This window comes from Ranitomeya variabilis, chromosome 5 (genome assembly GCF_051348905.1).
Source record: "Ranitomeya variabilis isolate aRanVar5 chromosome 5, aRanVar5.hap1, whole genome shotgun sequence".
NCBI lineage: Eukaryota > Metazoa > Chordata > Amphibia > Anura > Dendrobatidae > Ranitomeya > Ranitomeya variabilis.
The window spans coordinates 309,935,862-309,958,935 of record NC_135236.1 but is presented as its reverse complement, the minus strand read 5'-3'; the positions used below and the strand labels follow the sequence as shown (position 1 = coordinate 309,958,935).

Here is a 23,074-nt window from a genome sequence, read left to right as displayed (position 1 = left end):
CTCTTCTCCCTCTTTAACTGCATTAACACTTTCGGGCCTGCTGTACTGTTATGATCCTGGTGGTAGGATCTTTTTACTATTGATGCAGCCTATGCACCTTCCGCCGCCTTTCCCATTCCTCGCCACCCTCCGGTAACCTGTTATGATCCTGGTGGTAGGATCTCAAACTGACCTGACAAATATACCCTGAGTATATAGGACAACTTCTGGGGATGTGGAAACTATACTGACCGCAATCCTGATCCTATCCAAACACACTAAAGGCAGCTGTGGAACGTTACCTGAAAACCTAGACGTCTCGTCACAGCCTGAGAAACTGACTACCCCTAGAAAGAAAGCAAAGACCTCACTTGCCTCAGAGAAATGTACCCCAAAGTTTTAGATAGCCCCCCACAAATAATAACGGTGAGTCAAGGGGAAAACACAAACGTAGAGATGAAACAGGTTTTGCAAATGAGGCCCGCTAATACTAGATAGGCAGAAAATAGATAGGTGTCTATGCGGTCAGTACAAAAATGTAAATCAAAAGTAAACCACGCAGAAAATACAAGAACCCCCACACCGACTCACGATGTGAGGGGCGCACTCTGCACCCCAGAACTAACCAGCAAGCAAAAAATCACATAAAAGCAAGCTGGGCTGAACTCATAATATAATGAGAAACGTTTTCAAGGAAATAATGAGAAACTGAACAAGCAAACTTAGCTTCTCATAGCAGGAGACTGGTCACAAGGAATATTCAGGAGGACACAGGATCAGGACTGAATACACCGACAGCAGGCGACATCTAAAGGTCCAGGTGAGTTAAATAGACCCAGCCTAGCAGGAGATGAAACAGCTGAGCCCAGCCAAGACCAGCCATATCGCTAAAGGCCACCAGAGGGAGCCCAAGACCAAACTCACACAGTACCACTCATGACCACAGGAGGGAGCCCGAGAACGGAATTCACAACAGTAACCGCTCTGTGCAAGCGGCACGTTCTGGTAGCAAGGATCGTATGGCAGAAGGACCTGCCATGACATCACGGTCATTTGACCGCGACGTCATCACAGGCCCTGCATGCCTGCGCGAGCAGGACCTGCCATGACGTCACGGTCATGTGACTGGAAGCTGCCGCCTGTACCGCGCACAGGCGACAGAACTACAAGTATGGTGAGTATGTTAGAACTACAAGGGGCCCTCGGATCGGAAGGTATGTTTATTTATTTATTTTTAACCTGTGACATACGTCGCTGGGCAATCTACTACGTGGCTGGGCAATATACTACGTGGCTCTGTGCTGTATACTACATCGCTGTGCAATATACTACGTGGCTCTGTGCTGTATACTACGTCACTGGGCAATATACTACATCACTGGGCAATATACTACGTCTCTGGGCAATATACTACGTGGCTGGACTATATACTATGTGGCCGGGATATATACTACGTGGCTGGGCAATATACTACGTCGCTGAGCAATATACTACGTGGGCTGGGCAATATACTACGTGGACATGCATATTCTAGAATACCCGATGCGTTAGAATCGGGCCACCATCTAGCGTCATATAATAGGGGACATCTCACTTTGAATTTTTTTGGAGCAGATCTTCTTTGTCATATAGGCCTCATCGACACTGAAACAATTCTTTCTACTGTGAGTAATGTGATTCATCATGCCATATTTCACCTTCTAATTTTATGCCGCTGAAATTCAGCTATGTGCAGAGGTTGTACAGAGTAAAAAAATCTAAATTTTTATTTTCTAATAGTGTGCTTCTAGCACACTATCTGAGCAACATGACTGGCAAAAAGCGAGGTTGTGGTAGAAGGGGGATTAGGCTTGGTGTTCGAGGTGTATATGGGGTAGGTCTTAATGTTTCTGAAAGCACTAGTGAACCAACAACTTGACGTCCTATCCAAAAACAACTGTCAACTTCTGCTACTGGATGTTGTAGTTTTTAGCATGCTGTATTGTTCTCACGTAATTGCAGTCTCTGATATCTATAGTGGGGCTCATGTGTCTGCTGTTGCTGCTGCTGCTGGAGATGCTAACACTAATCTGTGGAAATGTGAGCGGTCCTGATTGGGTGTCCATATTCTGGGATACTGTAGTGGAAGTCCTTTCGATCCCTATTATAATATTTCTACTGTGGTAAAATTGATGCCACTTTGTTGGTTTCTGCTATTATTTTTTTTTTTACTTTGAGTACTCCTGGTTGGGTGTCTGTTGTGGATTCTGTTTTTGGGCTCCCTCTGGTGGTTACGGCTGGTACTGGGTGACTTTGGTGGGTTGCGGTCTCTGCTTTCCACCTGTCCATCAGAGGCTGGGTGTTTCCTATTTAACCTGGCTTTTCTGTCATTCCCTTGCCGGCTATCAATGTACTCAGATGTGCTCAGTTTGGTTCCTGACTACCTGTTCCCAGATCTCTCAGGATAAGCTAAGTTCTGGTTTTTTTTTTTCTAGTTGTTAGTTTTTTTGTCCAGCTTGCTAATTATACTCTATGCTAGCTGGTAGCTCTAGTGGGCTGAGGTTCTCCCCATGTGCCATGAGTTGGCACATGGGTTCTTGTAATCTCAGGATGGTTTTTGATTAGGGTTTTTTGCTGACCGCTCAGACCCCTTTTGTATCATTCTGCTTTCTAGTTATAGCGGGCCTCATTTTGCTAAATCTATTTTCATCTCTATGTGCGTGCCTTCCTCTCATTTCACCGTCAATACATGTGGGGGGCAACTATACCTTTTGGGGTTCATTCCTCTGGAGGCAAGCTAGGTCTTTATTTCCTCTGCAGTGCTAGTTAGCTCTTAGGCTGGCGCGTGGCGTCTAGAATCAACGTAGGCACGCTCCCTGGCTATTTCTAGTTGTGTTTGTCAGGAGTAGGGCAGCGGTCAGCCCAGGTTCCATCACCCTAGAGCTCGTCCGTTATTTATGTTATTTTGCTTGTCCAGTGCGATCCCCAGCCATTGGGATCCATGACAGGTGTCCTTCTGCTGGGTTGGGTGTAATGGAAGTCCTGTCGGTCCCTATTTGACTATTTCTATTGTGGTGAAATTGATGTCACTTTGTTGGTGTGTGCAAATACATTTTTGTAAATGTGTAGATTCCGCGTTGGGTCTCCTACATGTGTGTTGCCTGTAGTAGTAGGACTCCGATACCAGCAGTCCTCCACTGTCTTTGAGTCATCTACCCGTGTTACTATCCTTACATTTTTCTAACAATAGTAATCTAGGATACTAATATATGTACCACCTGAGTGTGGCTGAGCATCACTTTCAATTTTTTTGGGGCGGTTTATCACTTATATAGTGCCAATAATTCAACATTTGCTTTACAGACATTTGCAGACATTATTGGCAATGTTACCATTGGGACTCACAATTTAAATTTACTATCTGTATGTCTTTGCAGCAAGGGTAGAAAAATAATTACTTGGAGTAAACCCTCACAAACATGGGTAGAACACACAAACTCTGCAAGGTTGCTAATGTTTTTGCATTGACAACTAAACGTTTCTGTGGTTGGAAGGCTATCACTGCGATGCAAACTTTGTGCCTCACTGCTGTCTTGGGGAAAACCACTCTCAAGATTGTCTTCCAGCATGTTTTTATACTGCAGCATGGGCGCCTCCCTTTTTCTGAACATAATTCACCATCAAACTCAACCATACCCAAAAGGCTCATGCAGCCTTTATCTACCCCCATTCCCTCAAAATGGTTGTACCATCATTGTAAATAAGCACCTGTAGTATGTGTCACGTCCACCTCATTGTAGATTGTAAGCTCTGAAAAGCAGGCTTGTCATTTTTATTGCTTTACTTGTTTGATTATCTTAAACTTGGTAACTTTTGACTGTTTTATATGAACTGCTGACTTGTAAAGCTAAGCGAAATGTGCAATATAATAAAGGTTACTATTATTAGTAGATTGAAGATGGTGAAGTTTAAGTTTTCTTTGCCATGTGTAGGAGGAAAGAATCTTTTACGTGAGCACAACTGCACAAAGGTTTGCTGCTGTGCTGACACAGGGTGGAGTAGGGTGAACACAACAAACTATTGGACTGTGAGAGAGGTCCAGGCTGAGATGTTACGGTGGATTGAGAAAGATGGGGTGTGCTTAGTATGTAAGAACAGTCAAAAACAGTAGACATGTCCATTTCTGTATCAGTTCACAAGCTCCCAGTAACCCCAACTGTAGGTAGTAAACAAGTGGAGGTTCTTCGGCCAGAGACCTGTGTGACAACACTTGCCATGGTGAGGGAGGAGGAAGAATCAGAGGATATGGTTGATGGGATGTACGGTGGTTGGCGAGGTCCGCTAGTCTGCTTTTTAGCACAGTGACATTCCCAGATTAAGGCATGTTGATCACGCATGTGCCAGTTCATTCATGGAGACCCCTGGCCGCCAGTTTGCCATGAGGTCCTTCAGGATCCACCAGGGAAGGTGGCTTGAAAGACATTTACATTGTGGGACAATGTAAAAAAGTAAAAAAAAACATTAAAAAGTGTAAAAATATTTTTTTTAAATCCCCAGCTAAAGAAAAAAAAAACAAGAAACAAATATTTTTTCCAATAAATAAATTTACTTATGTAATTAAAAAAATAAACAATAAAAGTTCACGTTTGGTATCGCCGCATCCGTAACAACCCACTCTTTAAAACCATCTCACTAGTTAAGTCGTTTCTCTGAACACCGTAAAAATATAAACCCCTTCAGTGAACACATTAAAAAAGAAAACGTATGGCAAAAAACAATGGTTTATCATTATACCGTCGAACAAAAAGTGCAATAAAACACAATCGAAAAGGCAAATGTAGATAAAAATGGTACCACTGAAAACATAATCTTGTTCTGCAAAAATAAGTCACCATACAGCTCCATCAGCAGAAAAATAAAAAAGTGATAGCTCTCAGAATAAAGCGATGCAAAAACAATTATTTTATTTATAAAATAGTTTTTATTGTGTAAAAGCACCAAAACATAAAAAAATATATAAAATGGGTATTACTGTAATCATACTGACCCGAAGAATAAAGCTGCCATACCAATTTTACCACATGCGGAACAGTGTTGTGATGCTAGTCACTTCTCACGGCCAAGCCGTGAGTCAGACGGGTCAAGGAGTCCAAGGTCAGAAGCCAGGAGGGTGAAACATAAACAGAAGGAAGAGACTAAAGTGTAGTCAGGTAACATTTCGAGGTCAGAGTATTGGAAGGATAACGGATCAGAGCTGAAGGGGTTAAACAGGTGGATGGTCAGAATGAAGTCCCAGGTCAAGCGTACAGAACACAAGGCACAGGAAAGCACAAACTTCACAGGATGAATGTACGTCTGGCAGTGGTAAGGGAGAAGCTGCTCAGTTAAGTTGACTTGGCAATCACCAGGGATAGTAAACACCTGGAGACAGCCGATGCCTTCCAGTCACAGATTGAATAGTCGAGCTGTCAATCAACACACTGACAGTTCAGCACACCCCTGTACCAGATTGGATGGCTATGCTGTCCATCAAAGTACTGACAACTTCAGCACACCCCTGTACTGGATTGGAAGGCCGAGCTGTCAGTAACTGCATCCAAGACACCCTGACGGGTTGAACCGTGACAGTACCCCCTCTTTTAGGGGGCCACCGGACCCCCAAGCTTCCCAGGAAATTTTAGATGAAAGTCCCTGACTAACCGAGTGGCCTTCACATCTCGAGCAGGGACCCAGGACCTCTCCTCTAGTATGTATCCCCACCAGGGGATGAGGTACTGGAGAGTTCCATTGAGAATTCACAACACTCTGGACCTCATACTCCAGGCCACCATCTACTGAAAATGGAGGAGGTGGGGATGAGGGAGACAATGCAGAAGGGACATACTCTTTTAATTGGAATTTATGGAATACATTAGGAATGCAAAGGGATGGAGGAAGCTTTAATCTAAATGCCACAGGATTGACCACCTCTATCATCTCATATGGACCAATGAACTTTGGACCCAACTTTGCTGATGGCATTTTAAGTTTAATGTTCCTAGTCGACAACCAAACCTTATCCCCAATCTTAAAAACAGGACCCACCGAACCTCTTCTATCGGCCTTTCGTTTTTGTCAAACCTGAGCAGTCCCAATATTCTTCTGAACCTCCCTCCAGACATCCCCAAGTCTCTGTATAGCAACCTCCACCCCAGGGCATTCAGAACTAATCCTAGAAAATTCACCAAAATGGGGATGAAAACCATAGTTACAGAAGAATGGTGAGGTTCCGGTAGATTGACGTACTCAGCTATTCAGGGCCGTATTTAGAGTTTCTGCTGCCCTAGGCACTTTTCGTGCTGCCTCCCCCATTGGCGAGTATGACTAATGCAGACACTATCGGCAGTGACTTAGGCTACTTTCACATCAGCAATTTTTGACATTTGCGGCAGATCCAGCAGTTTTTCCGCATCAGTAACGGATCACTTATGGCAACACTGTGTTCGGCCTCATTCATTCCCTATGGGACTTGCGGTTTTGTTGCGATCCGGCAAATGCGGTACTTGCAGCAACAGGAAAAAAAATGATGCTAGCAGTGTTTTTTTTTTGTCTCGCCTCAAGTGCTGCACATGTCCACAAGTCCCATAGGGAATGAATGAGGCCGAACGCAGAGTTGCCAGCCCGTAAGTGATATGTTACGCGACAGATGCGGAAAAACTGCAGTGTCTGCCGCGAACGGAGAAAATCGCTGATGTGAAAGTAGCCTTAGCAAACCTTTCCATTAGTTGTCATGTGAGAATCTGGTGGATCTCATACACAGTACATGGTCAGTTGATTCTGCCACGGTTGCACGGTTTGGCTGACAGATTTTTAAGGGCAACCTGTCAGTCGATTCATACTACCAAAACCACGGGCAGCATCAGTCAGACTGCAAACAGGGATGTTTATCTCTGCAATGCTCGGACGTTTCAGAGAGAATAGTGTGAAGAGCTGGATGGGTAATTTAGTGAGAGGACGGACTAATCTGTTGCCATCGTCTGTGGGCTTCTCCATGTCTCTAGATCAGGGGTGGGCAATTTATTTCCCCGAGGGGCCAGATGAAAGACCATGACTGTTGTGGAGCATGAAATAGCATGAAAATAATTCTACTCAATATTAATTAGTATTAATTGTATCACTTAATATTGAGAATTAAGTATGACACCCGCTACATATCTTTAAACCCCCCACAGCCCCTTATATACAGCATGAGCCCCACACAGCCTCCCCATATACAGCATGAGACCCACATAACCTCCCCATATACAGCATGAGACCAGCCTCTCATCTCCTCAGCAGCCTCCCCTCTCCAGCCTCTCATCCTCTCTCCTCAGCAGCCTCCCCTCACCAGCCTCTCATCTCCTCCCCTCAGCAGCCTCCCCTCAGCAGCCTCTCATCCCCTATCCTCAGCAGCCTCCCCACACCAGCCTCTCATCTCCTCTCCTTTCCAGCCTCTCATCTCCTCTCCTTACCAGCCTCTCCTCACCAGCCTCTCCTCTCCTTACCAGCCTCTCCTCACCAGCCTCTCCTCTCCTTACCAGCCTCTCCTCTCCAGCCTCTCCTCTCCTTACCAGCCTCTCATCTCCTTACCAGCCTCTCATCTCCTTACCAGCCTCTCATCTCCTCACCAGCCTCTCATCTCCTCACCAGCCTCTCATCTCCTTTCCAGCCTCTCATCTCCTCTCCTCAGCAGCCTCCCCACACCAGCCTCTCATCTCCTCTCCTTTCCAGCCTCTCATCTCCTCTCCTTACCAGCCTCTCCTCACCAGCCTCTCCTCTCCTTTCCAGCCTCTCCTCTCCTTTCCAGCCTCTCCTCTCCTTAGCAGCCTCCCAACACCAGCCTCTCATCTCCTCTCCTTTCCAGCCTCTCATCTCCTCTCCTTTCCAGCCTCTCATCTCCTCTCCTCTCCAGCCTCTCCTCTCCTCTCCAGCCTCTCATCTCCTCTCCAGCCTCTCATCTCCTCTCCAGCCTCTCATCTCCTCTCCTTTCCAGCCTCTCATCTCCTCTCCTTTCCAGCCTCTCATCTCCTCTCCTCTCCAGCCTCTCATCTCCTCTCCAGCCTCTCATCTCCTCTCCAGCCTCTCATCTCCTCTCCAGCCTCTCATCTCCTCTCCAGCCTCTCATCTCCTCTCCTTTTCAGCCTCTCATCTCCTCTCCAGCCTCTCATCTCCTCTCCTTTCCAGCCTCTCATCTCCTCTCCTCAGAAGCCTCCCCACACCAGCCTCTCATCTCCTCTCCTTTCCAGCCTCTCATCTCCTCAGCAGCCTCCCCCACCAGCCTCTCATCTCTCCTTACCAGCCTCTCATCTCCTCCCCTTACCAGCCTCCCCTCTCCTCACTCACATCAGCAGACTCCCGTCTCCTCTCTCACCTCACTCCTCTCTGCAGCTTCCTGAGTCCTCACACACTGCCCGCCTCCTCTCCCTGCTCACCGCCGACTTCAGTATCGTCTCCCACAAACATGTCCGTCCTGCTTCTCTACAAAAAAGCAAAATGTCTTCCAGCTTGAAACGTGTAAATCACCACAATCTGTGTCTCCCCGGTATGTGCATGCTGAGACTTATAGTGCCACAGCAGCTGAGACAGGACGGAAGGGCTCTTACCTGCAGACAGCAGCCGTGGACCTTAGCAGGGTCCCCCCTCTGACAGGCAACATCTGACGGGGCAGACAAGCACAGAGGTGAGACCCCCAATATCCCCAGACCCCCCTGATGCTCCCTGTATAAACCCCCCAGTCACCTTCTCACCACATGGGGGACAGTACTGGCAGAGCACAAGAAGTGCAGCACTGAAACACTTCCCCCGCAGATGACACAGAAAGGTTCCTTGTTACCGAGGAGACAGGAAATCCTCGGGCTGACAGCAGTTAACTCCTTACTGTCTGTGCCGTCACCTGCGGAGTATTCCTGAGGGCTCTCACACCTCCAGTCTGCTCCAGTGCTCCTACATAAGAGCACGCAGCGTGTCACATGACCCGCGTCAGGACCGTGATACACTTGGGCCTGCTGCTTAAAGGTACAGCACCCATTCCCATTTCTGCCCCATACAGTAGTCAGGGCTGTAATGCCCTGATGGCGGCCCTGCGCCCGAGACCCCCTCCCCCCGCAGCAGCCAAGACTGAGGTGGGTGGGTGGGGCCAGGGGTGAACCTAGCCTCTATGCTGCCTGAGGCGAACTGCAAAATGGCACCCCCCCTCCATAGTAAAATCAGTATAAATAAATCTGGTTTACTCTTTACTTATATTCAATTTACATTACATTTACTCTTTACATGCATTCAGTAGTTTGAAGTCACATAGAGTGCAGAAATATGTCTACAGCCCTGAACACCCCTTTAATTGCTACGTGCTGTAGATCTGTATCCAGATGTACGATAAATAATAATGATTGCAGGGGCCTTCACCATTTGACCCCCACTAATCACAGGCTGCAGTGGTCGTACTATTATGTACAGCAAATGACTGTGAGGTCAGCGATTGGCTGCAGCGGTCATGTAAATAATGCACAGGTCGACATCACTTTTGGTACCAGAGGGGAACACCGACACGAATGAGAATCACTAAATAATGTAATAGGGGGTTTTCAATTTTATTTTTTAAGACCATCCCTTACTCTTTTGAAAATTTGGCAAAATAAGAGAAAATTAAAGCCCACAACTGTCAGGTGACTGGCACAGGCCCCCTTCAGAGAAGCGTCTAAGGCTATGTGCACACATTGCGGATCCGCCGCTGTGGGTCCGCAGCGGTTTCCCATGCGTTTACAGTACAATGCAAACCTATGGAAAACAGAATCCGCAGTGCACATGCTGCGGAAAAATCGTGCGGAAACGATGCGGTTTACATTCCGCAGCATCTCAATTCTTTGTGCGGTTTCTGCAGCGGTTTACACCTGCTCCATAATGGGAATCTGCAGGTGTAAAACCGCAGGTGAAATCCGCACAAAATACGCAAAAAAAAAACACAGTAAAGCCGCGGTAAAACGCAGTGCCTTTTACCTGCGGATTTCTGAAATCCTCTGCGGAAAAATCTGCAGCCCTCAAAAATACATGTGCACATAGCCTCACAGTCACCTGACCGCTGCAGTTAATCACAGGTTTTATCTGTTCTGTGACATCCAGATGGTGCAGTCATCGCTTCCAGAACCGCTGTCCACCACCAGAGAGGCGGTGGCTGAATTCCCGGGGGTGACAGGAGGGCAATATCTCTCTGTGTAGGATTTATTTTAAATAAACTAGTATGTATATACTGTATATTTCCCCATCTCAGACAACCCCTTTAATGCCAGGCAGGATACAATACAAACATAACACATCCTCTTCTATTTACCTTCATGGTCACACAGTCTCCTGCTGCCTGCGGCTCCTGTGCTTACCTGGTGTATACCAAAGAGGGCACACAGCAGGCAGCCAGGGGGGACTGGTACCATTGTCATATTAAGGAAGCAATTTATGACGTGGGATTTACCCTGCTGGCATCACTGCTATATTCTAGTGACAGTGACAAGCGCATAATACCAGGGGCATAGGAGACTAGATGGGGGCACGAGAGAACAGAGGGGGGGGGGGGACGAGAGAACAGAGGGGGGGGGGGGGAGAAGAGAGAATAGATGGGGGCACGAGAGAATTACAGTGACGGTTGCACACTCTAATTATGAATATAGGGGAACCTCAGAATATGACCTCACTGTTATTGAAAATAAATCTATATACAAAAACGAACACTGATTTTACCGCCATATTGTGACAATATGCAACTCTGATGGTCGCAATACTCTGAGTGCCCCTATAACAATACAATAATGCTGAAGTGCCCACTTTACATTTAATAATGTCCCCTAAGTCCCTCATGTACTGCTCCATTATACACAGTATGGTGAGCTCAAAGCTTCCATATACACTGTATAAGGCCCCCACAGCTCCCCTATACACAGTATGATGATTCTATAACTCCCCTATACACCGTATGATGTTCCCACTGCTTCCCTATTTACACAGTATAATGCTGACAGATCTCCACTATAGAAAGTATAATGCCCCCCCAGAGCTCCCCTATATACAGTGTAATGGGCCAACAGCTCCCATATGCACAATATGCCTTCACAGTTCCCTATACACAGTATGGTGGGTCCACAGCTCCCTTATAAACAGTATGATGTCCCTCACAGTTCTCCTGTACACAGTATGATGTGGCTACAGCTTCCTTATACACAGTATGATGGGCCCGCAGCTCCTCTATATACAGTATGATGGGCCCACAGCTCCCTTATACACAGTATGATGGGCCCGCAGCTCCCATATACACAGTATGATGGACCCGCAGCTCCCTTATACACAGTATGATGGGCCCGCAGCTCCCTTATACACAGTATGATGGACCCACAGCTCCCTTATACACAGTATGATGGACACACAGCTCCTCTATATACAGTATGATGGGCCCACAGCTCCTCTATACACAGTATTATGGGCCCACAGCTCCCTTATACACAGTATGATGGGCCCGCAGGACCCTTATACACAGTGTGATGGGCCCGCAGGTCCCTTATACAAAGTATGATGGGCCCCCAGCTCCCTTATACACAGTATGATGGACCCACAGCTCCCTTATACACAGTATGATGGACACACAGCTCCTCTATATACAGTATGATGGGCCCACAGCTCCTCTATACACAGTATGATGGGCCCACAGCTCCCTTATACACAGTATGATGGGCCCGCAGGTCCCTTATACACAGTATGATGGGCCCGCAGCTCCCTTATACACAGTATGATGGGCCCACAGCTCCCTTATACACAGTATGATGGGCCCACAGCTCCCGTATACACAGTATGATGGGCCCACAGCTCCCGTATACACAGTATGATGGGCCCACAGCTCCCTTATACACAGTATGAGCCCACAGCTCCCTTATCACAGTATGATGAGCCCACAGCTCCCTTACCACAGTATGATGGGCCCGCAGCTCCCTTATACACAGTATGATGGGCCCACAGCTCCCTTATACACAGTATGATGGGCCCACAGCTTCCTTATACACAGTATGAGCCCACAGCTCCCTTATCACAGTATGATGAGCCCACAGCTCCCTTATCACAGTATGATGGACACACAGCTCCTCTATATACAGTATGATGGGCCCACATCTCCCTTATACACAGTATGATGTGGCTACAGCTTCCTTATACACAGTATGATGTGGCTACAGCTTCCTTATACACAGTATGATGTGGCTACAGCTTCCTTATACACAGTATGATGGGCCCACAGCTCCCTTATACACATTATGATGGGGCCGCAGCTCCCTTACCACAGTATGATGGGCCCGCAGCTCCCTTATACACAGTATGATGAGCTCGCAGCTTCCTTATACACAGTATGATGGGCCCGCAGCTCCCTTATACACAGTATGATGGGCCCGCAGCTCCCTTATACACAGTATGATGGGCCCGCAGCTTCCTTATACACAGTATGATGGGCCCGCAGCTCCCTTATACACAGTATGATGGGCCCGCAGCTCCCTGTCATGATTTGGCAGTCTGCAGTCACATAAAGTGACTGCAGACATTTATTCCAAACCTTTATCAACTTTATAGTATTAAATTGCTTATTATTAAATTATTAAAGCACCACTCTAGCAGGTTTTTTTTCCACCGTTGGAGTGGTGCTTTAAGCGCAGGTCCCCATTCCCAGTCATTTACTCATCCTCCGGTGTATTCACTATTTTGTGGCACTGCTGCTGTCCCACAGCTCAAACTTGTGAATGCAGCTTCTGACTGGCCAGAAGTGAGAAGCTATGTCACAAGCGCTCAATGTAAGACTATGAGGCTATGTGCACACGTTGCGGATTCGTATGCGCATTTTTCCCGCACAGTTTTTGCAAAATCCACAGGTAAAATGTGCTGCGTTTTACATGCGTATTTACCGCGGATTTCCTGCTTTTTTGTGAGGATTTCGCCTGTGTTTTTACACCTGCGGATTCCTATACAGGAGCAGGTGTAAAATGCTGCGGAATCCGCACAAAAAATTGACATGCTGCAGAAAATACAAAGCAGCGTTTCCGTGTGGTATTTTCAACACCATGGGCACTGCGGATTTGGTTTTCCATAGGTTTACATGGTACTGTACACCGCATGAAAAACTGCTACGAATCCGCAGCCAAATCCGCACCGTGTGCATATAGCCTGAGAGTGAGGAACAGGCCAGAACGAGGCTCCCATAGACTTACATTGATTAGTGACCTCTGCGCTGCTCCATGAAACACTGGAGCCTTGGACAGGACACAAACTGCAGGAGACGGAGCCGAGCGGAGACTAAAACAGATGAAAGCGCCAGAAGGTGAGTATCAGACAGGGGGCAGGAAACGTGGATTGTCAGCACCGCTCCAGCAATGAAATAAAAAAATAATGCCGGAGTGGTGCTGTAAATGTGATGCAGCTCTTGGTTACTGTATGCGGCTCCTTATACTAATACTCATAAAAGACCCAGGTGGTACGTATCAAAAGCCCCCAACCCCCCCATATCCAGCCTCCCCAGACAGCAAATATTACATGATGGATCACATATAATATCATAACAAAACATTATAATATTCAGCCCCAATACCCCCATCATCTCACATCCACCCCTCGGTGCCCTGTCCCACTTCACCCACCTTCAGCCCCCACAACACCCCCATGGTCTCACATTTACCCCCCAGTGCCCTGCCTCCCCTCCCCCACTTCAGTACCCAATACCCCCATCATCTTTCATTCACCCCATCAGTACCCTGTCCCCCTCACCCACTTTCAGCGCCCACAACACCCCCATAGTCTCACATTTACCCCCCAGTGCCCTGTCTCCCTCCCCCACAATACCCCCATGCTCTCACATCCACCCCCTCAGTACCCTGTCCCCCCTCACCCACAATACCCCCATGGTCTCACATTCACATCACAGTGACATACCTGAATTTAATAAGCCTACAATGTTCCATCCCCAGCACTTACTGATAAAGTTTGCAGACAGGACCAGGAAGTGTCTTGGTGAAATGCAACATGTGGGCACTAGGACCCAGCGTGCCTGAGCCAATCCCAGCGTGCACAGAGGGAAGAACTGCAGCGCCAGCCAGGGAAAAGCTTCATGATCAGGTCAGAAGGGGCGAAACCATTCACTGCAGGAGGGAGACTGCAGCCGGCCACTGTGCTAGTCAGCCTGCAGAGTCTCCGTCAGATGGGAGCAGAGCAGACATCATACTGCTCTGCTCCTATGCTGTGTTCTGTATGTCACAGACGTGGCCCTGGCTCCCGGTGGGCCCCTTCATGTGACAGGGCCCGGGGCGATGCCCCCCTCTGCCCCCTCCAGTCGCTGCGCTACTGTGTAGCAGGCAAGCAGCCACAGTACAGGCTGTGCTTAGTTTGTTCAAGTAGCTCGTCTTCCTGGCTGCCTGGGCTGCTCACCCCTTCCCCATCCCGGCCCTCAGTACTTAACTTATAACCGGACAAGTTTGTGTGAGGAGGCAGCACCGCGCCCGGCATCCCCGCCGCCTCCTGCTGGTGACACAGCCTCATGCTTGTGGCTAGTACCCGGCACATCTGATCTGACTGCAGGGGGGCGGCGCTGCGCTGCCGCCCCCTGTTTTGAGGGACTGGATGCCGCTAGAGGCGAAGTGCTCAACTCACCTCATTATAGCGGCACCCCTGGGTGGGGCGACCCCGGACTTTCAAAAAAAAAAATAAAAAAAAAATTTTTTCTTAAACTTGCTCAGGTGCCGCCCCCTGCATTGTCCCCGCCCTAGGCACGTGCCCTCGAGTGCCTAGTGGCAAATACGGCCCTGCGGCTATTAAAAGCAAACTTAGCTAGAGGTAAAAAGTAAAAACAAAGACCAGTCCTCCTGTCGAGCTTCCACAAAGCACCTTCAAATTTGTTCCAAAGACTGAATCATCCTGTCTGACCATTGGTTTCAGGGTGATAGGCAGATGAAAATGACAAGTCAATCCTTAGTTTACTGAAAAAAGCTCTCCGAAATTTAGAGACAAATTGTACTCCCCTATCAGACAAGGTTCAGAGGGATCCCATGTAACCTTACAATATGAGAAATAAACAACCTGGAGAGTGTCTCTGCATTAGGTGATCCTGTCAAAATGAGCTTTTTTGCTGAATCAATCAACTGCCACCAAGATAGCAGTTTTCCCATCAGACAGAGGCAAATCTGTAATGAAATCCATAGACAAATGAGTCCATAGTCTTTATGGAATAAGCAATGGTGCCAATTCCACAGCCAGCTGGCTATGACTGACTTTGGCGAGAGCCCAGACTACACAAGCAGATACAAAATCTTTAATATCATTATGCATTGACAGCCACCAAAAAAGTCTAGCAATGGTTTTCCTTTTGGCAGTAACCCCAGGATGACCAGTTAAAATGGAATCATGAAATTCCTTTAACACTCGCAAGCTTAGGTACACAAGCATGAATAATTTGGACTCCGGTGAAGTGGAAGGAGCCCAAAACTGGACTTTATGAATCTCCTCTTCCAATTCTGAGGTTACCAAGAGTCACCACAGTACACTTAGGCATAATGGAGGATGGAGGTTCTGGAAAAGAAATGGAATCTAGTCTACAAGATAAAGCATCAGCTTTAACAGTCTTAGACTCTGGCCTGAATGTAATAGAAAAAGTAATCTGAGAGAAAAACAAGGACCATCTGGCCTGTCTAGGAGTTAACCTTTTAGCTAAGAGTGCCCCCATAATGCTGCCACAGTGCCCCCATAATGCTGCCAGACACAGTGCCCCATAATACTGCCAGAGTGCCCCAATAATGCTGCCACAGTGCCCCATAATACTGCCAGAGTGCCCCCATAATGCTGCCACAGTGCCCCATAATACTGCCAGGCACAGTGTCCCCATAATGCTGCCACAGTACCCCATAATACTGCCAGAGTGCCCCCATAATGCTGCCACAGTGCCCCATAATACTGCCAGAGTGCCCCGATAATGCTGCCACAGTGCCAGAGTGCCCCGTAATGCTGCCTCAGTGCCCCATAATACTGCCAGATACAGTGCCCATGAATTGTATTTTTTCAAAAGACTATATATGTTTCTGTCTAAATTTCAAATGTGTTTACGGCAGCCAGAAGAGTTTGACCCAGTATTAAAACATAACCTTTACTGATAAATTTAAAATGGACAAACTAAATACACATAACAAAATAAAGTGCTCATGACGAAAACTGTGCTCTAATAAAAAACTGGTTTGGTCTCACCAATTATAGACGAGAGGGTCCCCACAATAGTTGTGCAGGGTCCAGGGAGGGTCCACGATGGCAAACTGAGGTAGGGGATATGGGGACCTTTTCCCTAAACCCCTGTCGTGCCCCAGCAATAGCTCCTGTCCTTACAAGGACAGGCCCAAGTAAGCCTAGCTATGGACACCCCCAACTTGAAAATATCTCAAAAACGCCTCCCTACGCGTTTCCTCTCCAATCCCGGAGATTCATCAGGGGAGTTTTCAATAGCCAACAGGCCCAAATGTAGGCTCAAATGTCCATAAAAGTTGGGCACCAGCAGTGGCTGAGTGCTCCCATGAATGAGCGATCCTCTGTGACCATGTGTCACAATATGTGAGTCGTTCGTATAAGGCCCCCACCACCTACATAAGTACCCGGTCCCTCCTCCCAGCGTGTGATGTCATAACTGCAGGCCCCGGCTCACCTGTCATTACCATAGTTCTCAGACAGGCCCCATGCTGCGTTCCTCCACTGGAACGCACGCCAAAGGATATCCAGTCCTCAAAAACACCGCGCGTGCGAAACCGGAAGTATCTGCGCCATCTTGAGAACGTCACTTCCGGTTCGCCGTTGTTACTGTAGTGCGCTCCACAGGTGGAATACAAACAGAACGCCGATACCCTCAGTGCAGCGCGCTCACTGATGATGCGCTTCATCAGTTCAAAGCGCTGCTGTGATGATGCGCACATAAAATATGTCTGGTGCCCAGAATGTCCCCTGCAGTAAAACAAAGGGCATAAACACCAACCCCTGCCCAAATCATATTCGCGCAGCATTGTCCCCTACATAAAAAAGGGGGGGGGGGAGGTTATTCGTGGCTGGAAGTGTCCATGCCACATACAGACTTATAGACCCACAGATGAAACCCATGTGGCTGGAAGTGTCCACACCACATATAAACAATGTATATAGAGCTCAAGATCATAATAAGTTAGAGACTGCAGGTACATAAGGGAAATTAGAGACTGGATTTGAGAAGAGGGGAGGAGACATATGGAGGTGGAAACTGATATTGGATGGAAATTCACAGCAGTTACATAGAAAGCAGGGGACCATATGTATATGAGACTGATCGAGTCTCCTTGTCCATACATATAAATACACACTCCTCATTTCCGGAAGATACGTCAGTGGTATTACCACCACGGAAACCAAAAATGTAGTAAAGAGGAGAGTAACGGGACAGGATATTGACCCCGTACTCAAACTAGTAAAGCAATAGCGTTTTGTTTAATTTGGCTGATTCTCAGTGGCAGGACAGAATAACAGACATTAGCTAATTTACATATTAGAGACCTAAGAGATATGGGAGGGAAAGAGGGGAATGGAGACGCCTATTTGGAGCATAAAAATAAGCTTAGAGGAAACAACTAAAACTCAGTTGATCATTGAGTCCATGGGGATGACAGGTATCCAACAAGAAGATCCATCTTGTTTCTCTCTGCAACAGGATCCTATCAAAATCTCCTCCCCTATCTGGTGGAGTAACCTTGTCGATTCCCATGAAACTCATGACTTTGACATTGCCACCATGATTGATGTTAACGTGTCTGGCAATGGGGGGATCTCTTTGGTTTCTGATATCCCCCAGGTGTTCTCCCACCCGTCTCCTGAGTTCTCTGATAGTCTTACCGATATACGTGATACCACAAATACAAATGGCTCTGTAGATAACTCCTTTTGATTTACAATTAATAAATTCCTTTATAGTGTATGTACGCTGCGTGTGAGTATTACAGAATTCTTTGCCCACCTGTATAGACTCACATGCCACACAAGTACCACATCTATAACATCCTCTCGGCCTTTTAGGTAACCAGGTGTCCCTAACAGGTGTACTCAGATGACTATGTACTAGTCGGTCACCTAACGTTTTACATTTTCTGTATGTGATCTGTGGCCGTTCTCCTACAGCCTCTCTGAGATCATCATCCATAGCGAGAATGCTCCAGTGTTTTTTGAGTATAGCCCTAACCGAAGGGGCTCCGTTATCAAAGGCACAAATCATTCTGATAGTTCTTAAATCATCCCCCTCTCTTTCTCGTGGTGTCAGTAAGCTATTTCTGACTTTCCCCCTAGCAAATTGGTATGCCTCCCTCAGCACCCGGTCAGGGTACCCCCTCGCAAGGAATCTATGCCTCAGATCCTGGCTATACTCAAAAAACACTGGAGCATTCTCGCTATGGATGATGATCTCAGAGAGGCTGTAGGAGAACGGCCACAGATCACATACAGAAAATGTAAAACGTTAGGTGACCGACTAGTACATAGTCATCTGAGTACACCTGTTAGGGACACCTGGTTACCTAAAAGGCTGAGAGGATGTTATAGATGTGGTACTTGTGTGGCATGTGAGTCTATACAGGTGGGCAAAGAATTCTGTAATACTCACACGCAGCGTACATACACTATAAAGGAATTTATTAATTGTAAATCAAAAGGAGTTATCTACAGAGCCATTTGTATTTGTGGTATCACGTATATCGGTAAGACTATCAGAGAACTCAGGAGACGGGTGGGAGAACACCTGGGGGATATCAGAAACCAAAGAGATCCCCCCATTGCCAGACACGTTAACATCAATCATGGTGGCAATGTCAAAGTCATGAGTTTCATGGGAATCGACAAGGTTACTCCACCAGATAGGGGAGGAGATTTTGATAGGATCCTGTTGCAGAGAGAAGCAAGATGGATCTTCTTGTTGGATACCTGTCATCCCCATGGACTCAATGATCAACTGAGTTTTAGTTGTTTCCTCTAAGCTTATTTTTATGCTCCAAATAGGCGTCTCCATTCCCCTCTTTCCCTCCCATATCTCTTAGGTCTCTAATATGTAAATTAGCTAATGTCTGTTATTCTGTCCTGCCACTGAGAATCAGCGAAAATTAAACAAAACGCTATTGCTTTACTAGTTTGGGTACGGGGTCAATATCCTGTCCCGTTACTCTCCTCTTTACTACATTTTTGGTTTCCGTGGTGGTAATACCACTGACGGATCTTCCGGAAATGAGGAGTGTGTATTTATATGTATGGACAAGGAGACTCGATCAGTCTCATATACATATGGTCCCCTGCTTTCTATCTAACTGCTGTGAATTTCCATCCAATATCAGTTTCCACCTCCATATGTCTCCTCCCCTCTTCTCAAATCCAGTCTCTAATTTCCCTTATGTACCTGCAGTCCCTAACTTATTATGATCTTGAGCTCTATATACATTGTTTATATGTGGTGTGGACACTTCCAGCCACATGGGTTTCATCTGTGGGTCTATAAGTCTGTATGTGGCATGGACACTTCCAGCCACGAATAACCTCTCCCCCCCTTTTTTATGTAGGGGACAATGCTGCGCGAATATGATTTGGGCAGGGGTTGGTGTTTATGCCCCTTGTTTTACTGCAGGGGACATTCTGGGCACCAGACGTATTTTATGTGCGCATCATCACAGCAGCGCTTTGAACTGATGAAGCGCATCATCAGTGAGCGCGCTGCACTGAGGTTATCAGCGTTCTGTTTGCGTTCCACCTGTGGAGCGCACTACAGTAACAACGGCGAACCGGAAGTGACGTTCTCAAGATGGCGCCGATACTTCCGGTTTCGCACGCGCGCTGTTTTTGAGGACTGGATATCCTTTGGCGTGCGTTCCAGTGGAGGAACGCAGCATGGGGCCTGTCTGAGAACTATGGTAATGACAGGTGAGCCGGGGCCTGCAGTTATGACATCACACGCCGGGAGGAGGGACCGGGTACTTATGTAGGTGGTGGGGGCCTTATACAAACGACTCACATATTGTGACACATGGTCACAGAGGATCGCTCATTCCTGGGAGCACTCAGCCACTGCTGGTGCCCAACTTTTATGGACATTTGAGCCTACATTTGGGCCTGTTGGCTATTGAAAACTCCCCTGATGAATCTCCGGGATTGGAGAGGAAACGCGTAGGGAGGCGTTTTTGAGATATTTTCAAGTTGGGGGTGTCCATAGCTAGGCTTACTTGGGCCTGTCCTTGTAAGGACAGGAGCTATTGCTGGGGCACGACAGGGGTTTAGGGAAAAGGTCCCCATATCCCCTACCTCAGTTTGCCATCGTGGACCATCCCTGGACCCTGCACAACTATTGTGGGGACCCTCTCGTCTATAATTGGTGAGACCAAACCAGTTTTTTATTAGAGCACAGTTTTCGTCATGAGCACTTTATTTTGTTATGTGTATTTAGTTTGTCCATTTTAATTTTATCAGTAAAGGTTATGTTTTAATATTGGGTCAAACTCTTCTGGCTGCCGTAATCTATTTACCCTAAGAGGTGTGCAACAGTTCAGTTATCCTGAGCTGAAGCTGAATATTTAAATTTCAAATGTGCCATTCTAACCTTGGCTTACATATCTTTTATTTTCTTTGCTTTTCTAATTTTTTTTTCAGGTTTTTGGCCATATGAGAGGGCTACACATCACTGCACCTCCAATTTAGAGTTGGTAAATCCAACGTCTCTCAAATTGTGAGGTGCACATGTACCGTCATCTGGCAGAAGTTGCAGCCCATTTTGATGCCTTGCCCAACCGAGGAGACTTGGCTGCAGGTCACAGCAGGCTTTCAAACTGTGGCCAATTTCCCCAACTGCATAGGTGCTGTCAATGGCAATCATGTGAGAGTGCTGAAGCCACCACGATCAGGTTCAAACTTCTTTAATTCTAAGAAGTATTTTTCTGTGGTCAAGATGGCGGTGTCTGATGCACATAACAAGTTTGTTGCCATCAACGTTGGTGCTTATAGCAGTTCTGGGGACTCTCGGGTGTTGCAATCATCACAGATTGGACTTCAAATTCTTTGAGATGGCAAAACGCTCCCAGCCCCAAGACCTTTGCTGGGTTCCACACATTCAGTGCCCTTTGTGATGGTATCGGATGAGGCATTCCCTTTAAAGACCAACCTGCTGCGCCCATACCCATGAAGGGCACTTGATGACCGGCAGAGGATTTTTCATTATAGGCTGAGACATACACGAAGATATGTGGAATGCACCTTTGGAATCACGTGTAGTCAGTGGATGATCTTTCACACTGCCGTCCAGTTAGAACTGGAGACTGTTGACACTGTAATTAAGGCATGTTGTGTACTCCACAACTACGCTCCTGAATACAGCACAGAGGTAGTTGAGGAGTCGCAGCTGTCTAAATTAATTGCAGTTGACAACTTGGGTCAAGGAAGGCAATCCAACTCGGGTGTGCATGTGCGAGGAACCTTCACTGACTACTTCATGAGTCCTGAAGGCGCCATGCACTGGCAGTACTCCTGTGCCGGTGTTGAGCTGCCTGAACAGCAGAGAAGATAACAGCAGAGAAGATCTGATGCCTAAACCCAAGCAATCAAGGCCCGTTTTTCTTGAACAATTGAAATAAAAAAAATGGTTAATAAATAAAAATTTTGATTTAATTTTAAAATCTGGTCTCCATTAGTTTTTGACTCTTTGTCACTGACACTTTATCCAATCCCATTACCCACTCTTCACGTACTGAAATTAAGCATATACTCCTTTTTTTTATTAAAAAATGACCACAGACACAGTTTTCGAAAAAAAATTTTTTTTATAAACTTTAAATATGTAAGAAACATATATACCAAGATTTTACCTATAATTATATTTTAAAACATTAGGACAAACATTGTCCAAACATGTCCATCAAAAAAAGACGTTAGAACAACCTGTCAACAGGACAGGGGAGGGGGGTCGGGACGGCCGGGCTTGTTGGTGTTGACAGAAATAACCAAAACTGCTGGTACTCTGGCTCGTACCCATACCCATAACCCGGAAACAGGTCTTGTGAGGAGGACATACTGCTATTTGGAAAGATAGTATGATGGTCAGTTGTTGGAGGTGCTGGTGGATGGCCATATTGGTAGGCTTCAGCAGCGTCGGGCCTGTATGCTGCCGCCTGCCCAAAACACTGTGATGCAGCTGCTGGTGGTGGAGGCATACTTTGAGGATTAAATATATTCATAATCCCCATCATTATGGCTGTTGGCTGGGGTATAGGGGATGGGACATCAATAGCCATTAAAAGAAAATTGGCTGCTGTCATATAGATGTTCTGACTGTCCCATGGCATTGACCTTAGATGTCCAGCTAACAATGAGCCGAATTTGTCCAGCTCATCTTGCTGTGACGAGTTGTCGATCAGATTGAGGGTTCGACTAGTGAGTGTTTCAATCACACTAGTCAAAGCCTTAATCTTTTTGCCTTTTTTGGGTGCTGCCCTTCTCAATGTCATGGGACGGGCAGAACCAGCCCCCATCCCAGTGGGCCTTGACAGGCCACCAGCAGAGCTTGATGCAGCGCCTGAGGCAGGAGCAGCATCATTAGACTCCGACGCCACTTCCACCGAAGAGGACGAACTGGCATGTACACAGGAGGATGCTGTACCAGCTTCTGACATTGCGGATGACAAAGCAGATGAAGGCCTGGCCACCGGAGGATCTGATGAGGTGAATAATGGGAAGTCCTCGACCTCCTCTCCAAGACCATGCTCCGGGCTGTCGCCTTCATGGGCCGGTGACATTTGGATCCATATATTGCCTTCAGTTCTGTAGAAAGAATACAAAAGCCATGTTAATAAAAGAGTATTTGAAACATTGTAGCTAAAACAAATATATATATATAATTTACCTTCGCAAATTCCTGCTACTCAAGAAGAACTGCAGCTGGTCTGCATACGGCACCCTCCTCTTTGGTGGCGAGCTGCCGATTTGTGTCCTCAGTGAATTCATCAGCCTGTCGGTGACCGATCGCCACCTTTTCTTGACGTCGTCCACTGAAATGAAACAATATAAAAAAAGAAGA

At 46.9% G+C, this 23,074-nt stretch overlaps 1 long non-coding RNA gene across 1 annotated transcript; it reads right to left on the bottom strand.

The window, feature by feature from the left end:
• Positions 1-8,167: 8,167 nt before the first annotated feature.
• Positions 8,168-8,890, bottom strand: LOC143773637 (uncharacterized). Its single transcript, XR_013215269.1, has 3 exons — positions 8,716-8,890; positions 8,580-8,632; positions 8,168-8,454 (listed from the first exon to the last, which is right to left on the bottom strand). It is a non-coding gene; the product is annotated as an uncharacterized LOC143773637 (long non-coding RNA).
• Positions 8,891-23,074: the final 14,184 nt, after the last annotated feature.